Genomic DNA, 14,425 nt, shown 5'->3' with positions numbered 1-14,425 from the left:
TAGATAGTCTTGGGATAAAAATGAAATAGTCATGGAATAAGATTTTAGATGTTTTGTTTGGTTGACATGCTCAGGATAACTTATCTCACCATTTATAGCATAGTGATTGGATAGTTAATCCTAGGATATCTAATTCCCAACCAAACGGCCCTTAGAGACTAACTAATATACATTGATAGTAGATATTAATATTGCAAGGTTAATTTACATTTAGAAATATTATAAAGTATTTTCATATATTATATTATTTAAATAAATATAATTAAAAAGGATATTATAAGACAATTTGAACTCTAAACTAATTAGTTGGAGTTTATTTAGGGTTCTTGGCTTACCAAAAATAAGATAGATTTATTTTACAGTTTGTCTTCATTGTCAATATTTGTTATGCTCGTCTTTAACACCATTGAAGCTTTAACATGCAACATTAAAGCAATTTGAGACAATCAACACACACAAAATAAGTTTTTGAGTAAGCCTTTTGTAAGTGGGTCCGACAAATATCCTTTGACTTTATATAGCCAATTGTCTTAATTCGATTAACGAGTAGTTATCTAATGATTTTATGACTTAATTGTATTTGAGGAAACTTACCGTTATACGTAACGCTTCAAACCTTTCTGATGTATCTTCACTATCACAATTTATGCATATAGGAGCCATTGATTTGTACCGATATGGAATCTTCTAAGAAACTTCAAAATCATTCAACTTATTCACCGATTAAGGCTATGAACTCAGGATCCATTATATAGAGAGCCATACATTTTTTCTAGATGATTTTAAAGATATTGTTTCTACCGAACCGAAGGTTTAGAGAAAAATGAGTAAACATATATTATTTCTTGCATGCTTAAAAGTCCATTTTTGTATCTTATCCTTTATTAAAATATGAAACTTAAATGTTCTTACTCTATGTAGTTCTAATGAATTATGTACTTTCCCACTTTGTACACTTAAAACAACAAAATTGTGTTTATTTATTTATTTGAGAAAGATTAAAATTAAAATCAAATCAAATATACGTCTTCTTTGCATTTTTTTAAAATGATGAATCCTAATCACTGATTTTAATTAATTGGTCTCTGTCGATACTTTTTACAAATAATTTTAATAATTAAATTTTATTTAATTGAATTGGTAGGAACATGATTAGACGGTTAATAATAATAATAGACAAATTTTACTATTTGAAGGATATGACACAAATTTTGAGTGTGACGTGTAAATAAATTTAAACGTTGCTACCAATACACCACACACTAATAAAATAATATACTTCTAAAAGAAGGGCAAAAGAAATTTCTAAACCCATAAGTGTAAAAATTAAGTTAAGCTAAATATTAGACAGTAGTATGATCGTACTATAACCATGAGACTTATAGGGGTGCGTAATATCTTTCTCGATCAACAGAATTTCTTACCCAAATTTCAAGTTCGCATACTAATAAATAGGTAGTCAACTTTCCTTTTGATTAGGGATATAAATAAGGTGACTTGGAACACCAAAACTACATTTTTCAAGTGGTGTCTCTAATTTAATAAATAATTCATTTTCAAAATGTTACATTAATTGGAAAAAAAATCTTTTTTCAAACACTACATTATTTTTGTAAAGAGCGGTGTCTTGGTATTTTGTTGTTTTGTTGATGTTTGGTGCCTTCTTTGCGTTCGTGGAGCTAGCCCATGTTTGCCAAAGGTCTTCTGATTGGGTCTCCGCATTTGCAGAGCCTTGACCGCGATCGCGGAGGGCGATGAGGTTTACAATTGCGTTTGCAAAAGCCTAATCACATTCGTGAAAGGTTATTCTGGTTGACTTTTGTGTTCACTTAGCTCGTGACTACGATTATGCAGTGTTAGAGAACTATTTTGAGATGTTTAGCATCATCTATCTCATTCCTAGAATAGATTAGAATGTCATCAATGAAATGATAACAAACATATCTAAATAGGATATGAATAATCTATTCAGAAGGTCTATGAATGCTCGAGTGCATTAGTTAAACAGAATGACATTACTAGAAATTCATACTGGCCATAACAAGTCCTGAAAGCTGTTTTTGGAATGTCACATTTCCTTACCCTTAACTGATGGTAGCAGGATCTGAGGTGTACATTAGAGAAACAAGTGATACCCTGAAGTTAGATCGAAGAGATCATTCATTCTCGAAAGGGTATACTTATTCTTGATGGTAACCTTGTTCAACTAACGGTAATCAATAAACATCCTAAGGGAACCATCCTTCTTCCTTAAAAATAAGACCAGAGTGCCGAATGCGAGACACTTGGTTAAATGAAACCTTTCTCTAGGATATCTTTCAGCTGATCTTTTAGATCTGAGGTGTCATCTTATATAGCGGAATAGATATAGGACGAATATCTGGAAGAATGTCTATACATAAGTCTATTTCTCTCTCATGAGGTACTCCAGGTTACTACTGAATAACTCAGACTAAGTGATAGGCACGCCCCTTTGAAATTAACTTTTTTGCGTCAAAATACGAAATAAAACAACCCTTGAGCACTGCTGAACTCCTTTTCCACTCTATAACTGGCTCATTTGGAAACTGGAACTTGACAACTTGAATTCTACAATCAACTGAGGCAGAACATGCATGAAGTCAATCCATACCAAGAGTAACATCACAATCTACCATGTGTAAGTCAACTAAATCAGTCATTCTGCTCTTGTGATTGATGGAAACACGTTTTTCTACTAGAATAGACTCACCAATTGGTGCAGAAACACAAAAGCACTCAAGAAGTTGCTCAGGAAGAACGTCAAAATTCATAGCAACAAATAGAGTTATAAAAGACAAAATCGCTCCTGGATCTAGCAAATCATACACATTAAAGTTAAAGACTTGGATCATAATAGTGACACATCTACCATACTAAGCGCAAGTAGGGGGCTTACTACCCCCTTGTGCCATACTACCATGATAATAGACATGTTTAGCTCAGAAATTCTGACTTTTTGTTCTTTGGTGTACACTAGCAGATGATAGAGTAGGTCTCTTATGTTTCTGTTGGAAGGATGACTGGTTTCTTCCTAGACTTATTCTCTAATGTCTTAGCCCTCTTATTATTAAGCTCTTCTCTATCCCTCAGTTTGTCCACCTCAACTTGTTGCACATGGATCATTTGCCTTGTTATGTCCATATCTTATATTGAAATAGCTACCTTGCCTTCCTTTATTGACAAGCGAAACAACCCATCAACGAATAAACTCATCATGATTCTCATGTCAGCAATCATCTCCATAGCATACCGAGAAAGTTCTTTGAATCTCATATTATACTGATGAATGCTTAAAGAATCCTACTTAATAGTGAGGAACTCGTGTACCTTAGCCTCTATAAGTTCTTAGGGAAAGAAACACACCAAGAAGGCCTCCACAAAACAAGCCCAACTCACAGGTGGTGCTTCCCCAACTTAGTTCTTCTTCTATTGGTCGAACTATATATCCTAGCGACACCGTTCATTTGGTATACTACTAGTTCCACTCTCTCAGTATCAGCAACATGCATGATCTCAAAACCTTCTGAAGTTCCTCTACAAAGTTTTCTGGATCATCAATAAAACTTGAACTAGTAAAGCTCGGTAGATTCATCTTTAAGAACTCATGGATCCTTGAAGTGTCAGTCACTTCCTGTCGATTCCCTCTATAAGGCCAGCTTGGTTGGTCACAATTTGGCCCAACATCCGAATAACCTCACGGAACTCAGTACTGGTGATCTCTCCTTGAGGTTTGCACTTTTGGTGCATTAGGTACCCCTTGTTCGTGTGGTTCAAAATTTCTCCTAGTTGAACGACCTTTGATATCTCTTCGTGGAGGCATAATCAACTGAAAGACACGAGAAAGGAAGAGTTAGAAGAAAGTTTTTATAAATAAACTCTATCGCACAAAATAAGCATGAAAGAAGTCAGATAGTTCCTAAGTGTCACAGCCTCTTAATTATAGATGTGGGACGCTTCACACCGATAACTAGGACTCTACATAAACGACTTCAAAGACACCCTAAGATTTTTGAACTATGTGCTTTGCTATCAAGTTTGTCACACCCCGAGCCTACACCCTGGTTGAGACTGACACTCGAGAACCATTGTTGTCCCCACGCGAACCCTTGACTTGACTTACTTACTCAGCAGAAGACTTTAAATCTTAAGAATATAATCTCAAATCATAAACTCATGAAGTAAACTTAGAATGTTTTAAAAAATCATTCAAGTAGCGCAAATGGCAACTCAAGAAAAAATATTAAATTATAATAATGATGAGGAGAGATAAAAGTAATAAATTATAGTAAAAGTAAAAGAGAGATAAATAAAGCAAAATATTTATTATAATCATAATATAAGGTGAGTACTATAATTATGTTAATTATATATTAAATTAGATATATTTTATAATTTTCTTTTGAGTTTTAAGCATAAAATATAAATAAAAAAATTATTTAAAAATTTGAAAAGGAGAAAAAGGATAACTTCTTTTGAGTTTTTTTTTTTTAAAACATAAAATATAAAGGAGAAAAAATTTTAAAAATCAAGAGATGTCTTATTTTTACGGCTGAAGAGATCTATTTATTTCTTTTACAAAAAAGAAATTTTGTGATTATTAAAAGAAATATTTAACATCTACGTTTTTCTTCAAATTTTATAAATTAAAAGAAAGAAACAATTAAGAAAAAAGAGTTTTTGTGTGAATAAGAATAATTAATTATGGTAATATAGAAGAGAGATAAATAAAATGTTATTATTTATATATATAATTAAAAAATAGATTGAGAAATGTGCGACCCCAGTTACAGAAAGAATATAAAGTATTTGAAGAAACTAATAATTTGAGGCATTATATACTTTATAAAAATTCATAAAACAAATTTGAGAAAAGCTTTTTAAACCAACTTTATCAGAATGCTCATAGTAATAAAGTTGAGTCTTTTGTATACTCCCTCCGTTCCATTTTATATGACACTTTTTCGCATTTTGAGATTTAAATAAGTGTATTTTTTACCGTAATTTTCATAGATCCTTTTAACATTTTGTATTATCAATTATTATGACTTATAGTACTCTTTAAATAGTTTACAAATATATAAATTTCATTTCAAAAAATTTGAAAATTCCATACGCAAATGTCCAGTCAAAATTAAACTGTTTGACTTTCCTAAAAATGATAAGTACCACATAAAATGGGACAGGAGTAATTTTTTTTTCAAAAAAAAATAAGTTTATAATTATAACATATGCATACAAATTATATTAATTATTTTGAGATGAGAAAAATAATTACTTCTTTTGAAGTTATCAGGTGCCTTCAAAGCATTAAGATAATCATAGTTTCTCATTTCCTTTTCTTTCAGTTTGTAAATCAAATATTAATTTAGTAAATCATGACAAAAAAATGTAAATTAGGATATTACTTTGACAAACAAAATGTGAGATTACTACATTTGAATTATAATTAGAATTAAAATTCTACAACGTTTAAGAAGAGTAAAAGAGAACAGTAACAAAATTAAGCATAATAATAAATTATGATAATAAGGAAGAAAGATGAATAAATTATTGTTTCTATAATCTTTTTTTGAAATAGAAGGTAAAAAAAAGGGATTAAGAAAACGTGATAAATTGTAGTAATGTGAGGAGAGGGACAATTTAGGTGTAATGACCCGGATTGTCATTTGTAGAAATTTTCATAAAACTATGGTTTTACCTCTGTTAATAGTTGACTCGATAAATTTTTTATTAGTCGACGAAGTTGATTTAAAACAAGTTAGTGGGTTTGTCAATTCTAATAAACAATTTAAATTAGAAAAGAAAAAGCCGCAGAAAACTTGTCCGGTGATGAACGCGTACAGAAAACCATAAGCTTTAGATTTCCGGTAAGATATATATGCATGTAATTTTGTGGTGATCCTTTGATTGATCTATGCATATGATTCCGTGGTGATCCTTGTATAAAATTGTATTACATGTTGGTGAAAGTAATTAGGTCCAACTTGTTGTAAGGTTGATTTTTTTCTTGCAATTAGACAGACACGTTAATTTCCTGTGGTTATGATTCATAAGAATTAGTGGTAAATCATATAAAAATTAGACCAATGATTGGTAATGAACAACCTATCATTGGGAGGAGGTTATTTTTTATCATAGAATAGGTATATAATTAACATTATGTCTAAAAGATTTCATACAGAGTTTTGTGTTTAAAACACATGATTGCATAAATTGGGCTCGGTTTTAAATTTTATTATGATCATCACGTTATGATTTAATATTTTTGATATATTTATATATATAACTAAATACAAGGGTATTAAATTAAATGAATATCATGAGAGTTATGATATTGGCGAAATTGGGACTTAATCTTATGCTTGAAATTTAGGACTTGATTATAGATTTAGATGAGTTTTTTGGGGGTCTAGGCTAGACCTATAGTAATATGGTTGTTGTTTGTTTTGAAATCTTATGTGATTATTTATTTAACTAGATTGCATTGATTTGTAAGCTTAACGAAAAGGAAAGGCTCAAGTCCTAGAGTGAGTTGTCGATTAACTGAGGCAAGTGGATTTCTAAACCCCTGTTAAGTGTATGAAATTCGTGTATTTCCTTGTAATATGTGTTTGGGCGTAATGAGAATTGATGGTGTGTTAACTTGTTCACATTGATTAATTCTAATGATTAAAAAAGGATAATAAAAGGCAATGTGATTAATTATTTGCATGTGATGTGTTTGAGAATTGTTTGTGACGGACATTGGTATGAGTACGTTATTATAAAGAAAAAATTTATTACTATAGAATGGGGATTGTAATGCGAGAATGCCAAAGCGTATGAGCATCAGCTGATATATTATTGACTTGATTTATTATGTGTGATTGTGTTATTTTTGGAATTCGTATACTAGTGATAGCTGAGGGGATTTATATGATATTGTTATTTGATTGAGATGCATCATTCCTTTTATTGTAATCATATTGTGCACTTGCATTGACATGAGACTCATTATAAGTTCGGCACATGGAGATCATCCGTGTTGGGGATAGTGAGATGTTAAAATTATAATTTGGGCACGTCGAGATCGTCCATGCAAAATATATTTGATCTATGATAGTGCATTGATATCTTCCGCACAGACACGTGGAGATCGTCTATGTCGGTATATGCACCTCACGAGTCTCCCATGGGTCATGAACTCTCGATGTATTTCCGAGGAGTATCATGTATATACGGTTGAGAGAGTACTTGGTATTGTGATGAATATCATTTCATGGTGTCATATTGCATTGCATCCCATGACATCCCTTATTCTTGATGATTATGTGTTTTATTGGTGGTTGGAAAGTACTTGATATTTGATCTCCTCTATTTGATGAACTTGATCTTGTGTGTTTTTTATATTGTGAGTGTCTTTTTGTGGAGGTTGTAATTGATGAATATTGATCTTGTTGTCAAAAATATGTGATTGTTAAAATGATATTGTTGAGATATTTGCTTGTAACTGGTGAACTATTAGATTGGACGGATTTTATGCAGGTTGTAGTTGTGGAGGTTCGGTTGGATCGTAAGGAGTACCCGCATTTTATCCCCTTAACTTGTGTTTAGAGGTTTACTTACTCAATATCATGTGGTTTGGTACTCACCCTTGCTTCTACAAAATATTTTTATAGGTTATTAGCCTGGACCTTCGTGATAATTTCTCTTATCCTTGTCCGAGGTTTCTTGTGGAAGTTTGTTAGGTAGTTGCTTGTCATTTGAGCGAACCTTCTTACTCCTTTTTATGATCTTGTTTTATTCGAGAAATAATGTCATTTGAGAGTTATATTTTTCTTTTGAATCAATTGTAACATTGTAGAGACTTGTACACATGACAACCAAATTTTGGGGGTATTTTTGAGTATATTATAAAAAATTCCGCACTTTATTGTAATAGTTAAGTTTTAGGCTGACTTGTCTTAGTGAGATAAGACGAGTGTCATCACTGTAACGACCCGCAAGTACACCCAAGAAGTTAGAGCACACTAGAGTCGTTATCCGGCGTACTTGACCTCTCGGAGATCTTGTACAAGCCTCTTAACTTTCAATCATCACATAGGTTTGAAAAGTAGTGCGGAATTAAAACTTTTCACAACAATGATTAAGAATCTCTTTTATAAAAACTAAGGAACATGCCTCATCATCACAAGCCAACTTAGATACGTCTTAACATCATACGGTCATGGCCTTTTATATTAAAAGAAAACACACTAAGTCTTATACAGGTCTTTAAAATAAAGAAACTAAAAGAAACATAGTCTATGTTCTCGAACATATGAGGACATACCAATCTTGAGAGAATCAAATTCCCAAGCATTGCGTTCTAGGAACCTTCACTTGTCTTCCACCTATACTTAAAAAATATAGAAAGTATGGAGTTAGTATAAACATTATACTAGGCATTGGATTATGCAAAAACAGGACATTCTAGTTGAAATAAACCTGGCATGTTATTTTAGTAAATCCTTCATGAATCAAGCTACAAAGCATCATACTATTCATCATTTAGCACACAAGGTAAAACTTCTTCATCAAGAATTCCATTTATCATGTAGACCTTCCTATCCAAATTTATCCTAACATTCACGTAGGTAAGACATGAAGAAAGCGCCCATACAACCTCTTCAATAAAAACATAAGAGATCCTTAAGACTACCAAAGATAAGCATGCTTTCTTTCATTTAACAAGTCCAACATTCATTACTAGAGATACTAGAAGACACATACATGCATTTAGGAACTTTACATAAAGATCATCTTTCAAAACAACTCCCGAGTTACACTAGTGCAATGTCAAATAGCAATGTCAAATAGTGTTCCTTAAGAATCACCCTAGACTAGGCACATTCACATTCATCATTTACATAACTTCATCAAAATTAGGCATAATATCAACATGTTTCAATAACATTAGACATAAACTAAACCTACTTCATTAACATCATATAGTAACCCATTCATACTTTTTTATATAATGGCACACAAAAACTTCCTCCAAATTTCTACTTATGAAATGGATAGATAATGTACCTTTCCACCACCTACCCTGAGTAGTACACCCTTAAGAAGACTTAGTTCATTTATATTCATTTGTGGGGGCTAGCTTGAACCGACATAGACCATGAGAGCTAGACATGGAATCCCGGCATTAACTCCTACCGGGGATTCCCACTTGCCTAAGATAGGGTCATTCTCTTAGTCTTTACATGGATCTCCAATAGCTAAACCTGTGCGGACGCATAATTAAGGAATAAGAAGATTGCTTCTAAGTAACTCATGTCAACTCACGAAGAGTACTCATCTCAAGAGGTACATTGGATAAAACATCTCTACTCACGAAGAGTTTTCACCCCTTCTTCAAATCCTATCGATGCTAAGCATAAGTTCCCACAGAGTTCTAGACATTTATTACATTCATTAAATATAGGTTAAGAGATTTTACCAAGTACTACATCTCAACTCATGAAGAGTACTAATCTCTAGAGGTTACTTTCGAATACTACATCTCAACTCATGAAGAGTCCAACCTCCAATCTTTCTTTGAAAGCTCTTGCAAAAACTGAGGTTGCTACTAAACACTTCATCTCAACTCACGAAGAGTGTCCACCCCAAAAGTCTCCCTTTTTCATTCACTAGTGTTATTAGGAATAGTAGGGTTGGTATTAGACACTTCATCTCTACTCATGAACAGTGTCTACCCTAGAGTCCCCCATTTTCATTCATTAACTTCATTTATTCAATCAAAGCGTGTTTCTGAATATATGTGAGAACACTCTACACATAACCACCATATTTATAACTTTGAATTCTAAACATAATCATGCTACAATATAACTTTGAATCATAAACATAATCATGCTACAATCATCATAATTCACACATTATCATGCTTCATATGTACATTATACTTCATTTAGACCTACCATCTTTAAGACCCACATTCTCGACTTAGTAAGACATCTCATGCATATATATTATAACATCTTTTTACTACACCTTCAATGACTTCAAAGACATAATCACAACACACATATATATATTCATATATTTCAAGTAAACACTGCAACAAAAGGTGGACCATACCACTCCAGATCAAATCAATAAGATTAAATCAAGATAGATCAACATACCCTCCATCCAAGACTCTGCCACCTTTTACCAATCCTCCATAAAAATCACTATAATAAAGCATACAAACGCATTACATAATCACAATACAACATAAGGAAAAACTCAACTCTAACATTATCTAATCATATACATTAAGCCCACTTATAAGTCAAAAGTTGAGAATTTTCATGAGCATGGGTTCATTGAGCTTTTGACCTTAAATTAATCAACAAACATTGAAAATATCATACTTTATTCATCAAAACTTTTCATATAAAGACCCATGCTTAGAATTCAAAATAAAAGAATTTAGAAATTTGAAACCTTTTTGAAAAGCCTTTGGATTGGCTCCTTGAATGAAAGAAGAATCAAGGAAGAACCACCATACCTTATATGAAGAAACCCCACAAAATTTGGTGAAGAAATAGTCCAAAACCTTCAATCCTAGTTCTACCTTGAGTTCACGTTTCAATAAGACCGTCCATACCTTTTAAAAGACTTGGGATGAGTTTACCAAATCACCCAAGCTTGGCTGAAGTTGCAGGCAGATTGTAGACCAAACCAAGCCCCTTCATACGATAGACTATCGTTCAAACGACGCCCCCTTTATGGTGTCCACCATTTGAATCAGAGACTCATTTGTTTGCAGGACTTTCAGGCTCAATCGACTCCCAAGGTCGAAGGGCCGTCGATTGATCAACTGGTCGTCCCTTGAGGCCATCGTTTGATATTGCCTTGCAGTTTCCTGCCTTTGGGATGGGGTTCTCTTCTAGGGACCCTCGTTGGTCCTAGGTGGAGTTGTACCCAGACGTTAAACCCCTAAACATGGTCATGTAGGTCTTAGGGTCCCCTCCAATAAATATGGACACCAAACAACTCATAAAACATGCAAGGCACACTAGAACACACACAAGCACATAGACGTCTAGTCGTCCCTTGACGTTTTACTTACAAACTTATCAAAATGATTTCTAAAGTTAAAATTCATTAGTTTAACACATTATTAGCTAATTAAACACTTGCTAAGCTCTAGTTTGAACTATTTCATTTTGAGATTCGTTACAATCTCCCCCACTTAGAAAAACATTCGACCTCGAAAGACACTAAACACTTTCAAGGACTTAGCAGCTCACAACACATATCATCATGGACATAACATTCATAGTCAATGCACCAAATTTACAAGGAACACAAATGTCATATTATTAAGCACTCTAAGAACCACAAGCATATTCTGGAAATACTTTCACAATTCAATTACCTACATACTTCATCATTTTCGTTACATTTATGGAGGAACTACCTTCTCCAACTTTAGACATGCTCATCATATCATTATAAAGATCAACATGTAATAACTTTCAAATCACACATCAACACTTAACATAACAACTTTGAAGCAATTAATGAAAATATCATTAACTACACAATAACATGAGAAGTATCGATTAACTACCAATCTTTCCATGTAACTATTGTTTAATCAAGAGCATGCAAAAAATCATATTATCAATGAAGCTCATAACATAAGGAGACATGCAACTCAAGCTCATATGCAAGACTCCAAAACATAACCAAACTACTAAGGATTTTGGTCTCAAGCTTGAGTAAGAATTGAAGGAAAAAAAAGGATATCAACTACCTTACTACTCAACTCATTTTCCCCGATTTAGGGTAAACCCATCTAGTACAAATCAAAACAACTATAAGAAACTATGACTTACCAAGGCCTTTATTACGGATTATCTTCTTTGCACATTCTCATCCAAATCTTATTAGGACCTTACCATGCATTTTCAAGGTTTCATACTTCATACCCCACTATACCTCTCATAAGGTGGTAACTCATACTAACCTAACTTATAAACATCAAGACTAACAATCAACCTTACTAATCAAGCATAACACTCTCCTCTTAGGATTCAATCTTAGACAAACCCTCTAAAAGATCACCTCATTCAACTCTTAGGCACCACATAACTCAAACTCATGTATCAAAACTCCTTTTTTCTCTTTCCACCTTTTAAGGTAGATTTATTTGTGAACCAATAATCTAGATATATGAATTCCACCATTTACTAGCATGACCTCACAATTACCTTGCTAGGTAAGCACACTATTTCCCTCCTTAGGAGTAATCCTACATAAGAACTTCAATCTGACACAAGTACAACTATGAAACATTACCCACACAAGGGGGCAACCTTCAACTCTACAATTTACCACATTCCTTCAATACTTCTCTAATCTACACCTTATTTTTCTACTTTTACTGCACATAACCATAAGATAACTCATTGTCCACAAAAGGACTCCATTCAACCATTATAACTCTTATCATGCTAGAACTTCATCATAATACAACTTCACATCATAATGCCTCCAATCTCATAGATCGCACATAGCCGTGAATGGCATCACATCACAATCTTCCAAATCCACCATCCCATATACTCATCTAGTCACAAAACCACAATAAGCATTAAAACTCACATTTTCTCCCTCAAGCCTTGAGATGTCAGCCCTTCCAAGCAATCATATCTAGAAGGCCACCGGACAAGGGAAATAAGAGAGCGATCATATGGAGTTAAGATCTATGGAACGACACAAGAGTAATGATGAAAGTGAAATTTCAATCGTCCTATAGCCTCTCACTCATAGATGTGTCGCTACTCACACCGATGAACAAGACTCTACTAGACATGGCTTGTGAGACTTTGGACCCTAAACTATTTACAAAAATCTTATGCTCTGATACCAAGTTTTTAACGTCCTAGTACACCCTAGAAGTTAGAGCACTCTTGAGTCGTTATGCGGCGTACTTGACCTCTCCGAAGTCTTGTACAAGCATCTTAGCTTTCATTAATCACATAGGTATGAAAAGTGGTGCGGAATTAAGAATTTTTACAACAATGTATAAGAAACTCTTTTATAAAAACTATGGAACAAGTCTCATCATCACAAGCAACTTAGACACGTCTTAACATCATAGGGTCACGGCCCTTTACATTGAAAGAAAATATACTAAGTCTTATACAAGTCTTTAAAAGAAAGAAACTAAAAGAAACATAGTCTATGTCCTTCAAAATATGAGGACATACCAATCTTGAGAGAATCAACTTCCTAAGTTTTGCCTTCTAGAACCTTCACTTGTCTTCCATCTGTACTTAAAGAAATATAGAATAGCATGGAGTTAGTACAAACATTATACTAAGTATGACATTATGCAAAAACATACTAAAAATGACATTTTAGTTGAAATAAACCTTTCATGCTATTTTAGTAAAACCTTCATGAATCAAGTTACAAAACATCATACAATTCATCATTTAGCATCCAAGGTAAAAATTCCATACTTCTCAACATATAGTCATATTTATCAAGAATTCCATTTATCATATAGACCTTCCTATCCAAATTTATTTTAACACTCACCTAGGTAAGACATGAAGAGATCGCCCATACAAACTCTTCAATACATACCTAAGAGATCATTAAGACTACCATCCACCTTTGCGTCCAATTTTAGCCACTTCATTAATGAAACACCATTTAAAATAATTAAATAATCATTTTAATTACGTGAAGTTCAACCATTGATTACAATTTAATTATTTAATATATTTTTTAAGCCCAATCCTTTATAATTAAACACGCTCCAATACTTATTAAACCCTCCCGATCCAATACAAAATGAATCCAATATTTTCATATGAGTATTTCTCCTTGTTTGATTTTTTGATTTATTTGAATGACTTTGTGAGTTTTTCATTTTTATGATTTTTAGTTGTAATAGGGAAATACAAAATTATAATTTGAAGTGAAATTGTGTTTAGTTTTTGTATTATTTTTTTAAAAAGAAGTGTTGAGACTTAAAGAGCATCATTTATTTCCAAAGTGAAATAAAAACATATTTATACATATGCTGACCCAAAAAGGCCCCAACCCATTTATCAACATAAAACAAAACAAACACAAGATAAAATCTAAAAATAAGGAAGGAAGTGTGAACAACAACACTTTCCTAACCCAATCAACGGAGGAAGACGATGATATTGTTGTGTAGTCACATTGTGGGTATTTTTATGTGCCTCCTGCCGTTGATGAAGTGCAGTCTTTAGCATTATGGGAATTTTTATGTGCTGTTCATATTGTTGTGCATGTTTTCGTACTTGATGATTAGAAAAATATCATATCAAAAAACTTTGTTTGAGCTGTTTTAGTTATTACCCTAAATTTGCTAAAAGTTAGAGGCTCCCCCGCCCCCCCC

The sequence above is a fragment of the Solanum pennellii genome, chromosome 11 (assembly GCF_001406875.1).
Source record: "Solanum pennellii chromosome 11, SPENNV200".
NCBI classification, from domain to species: Eukaryota; Viridiplantae; Streptophyta; class Magnoliopsida; order Solanales; family Solanaceae; genus Solanum; species Solanum pennellii.
This window is presented reverse-complemented; position numbering follows the sequence as displayed.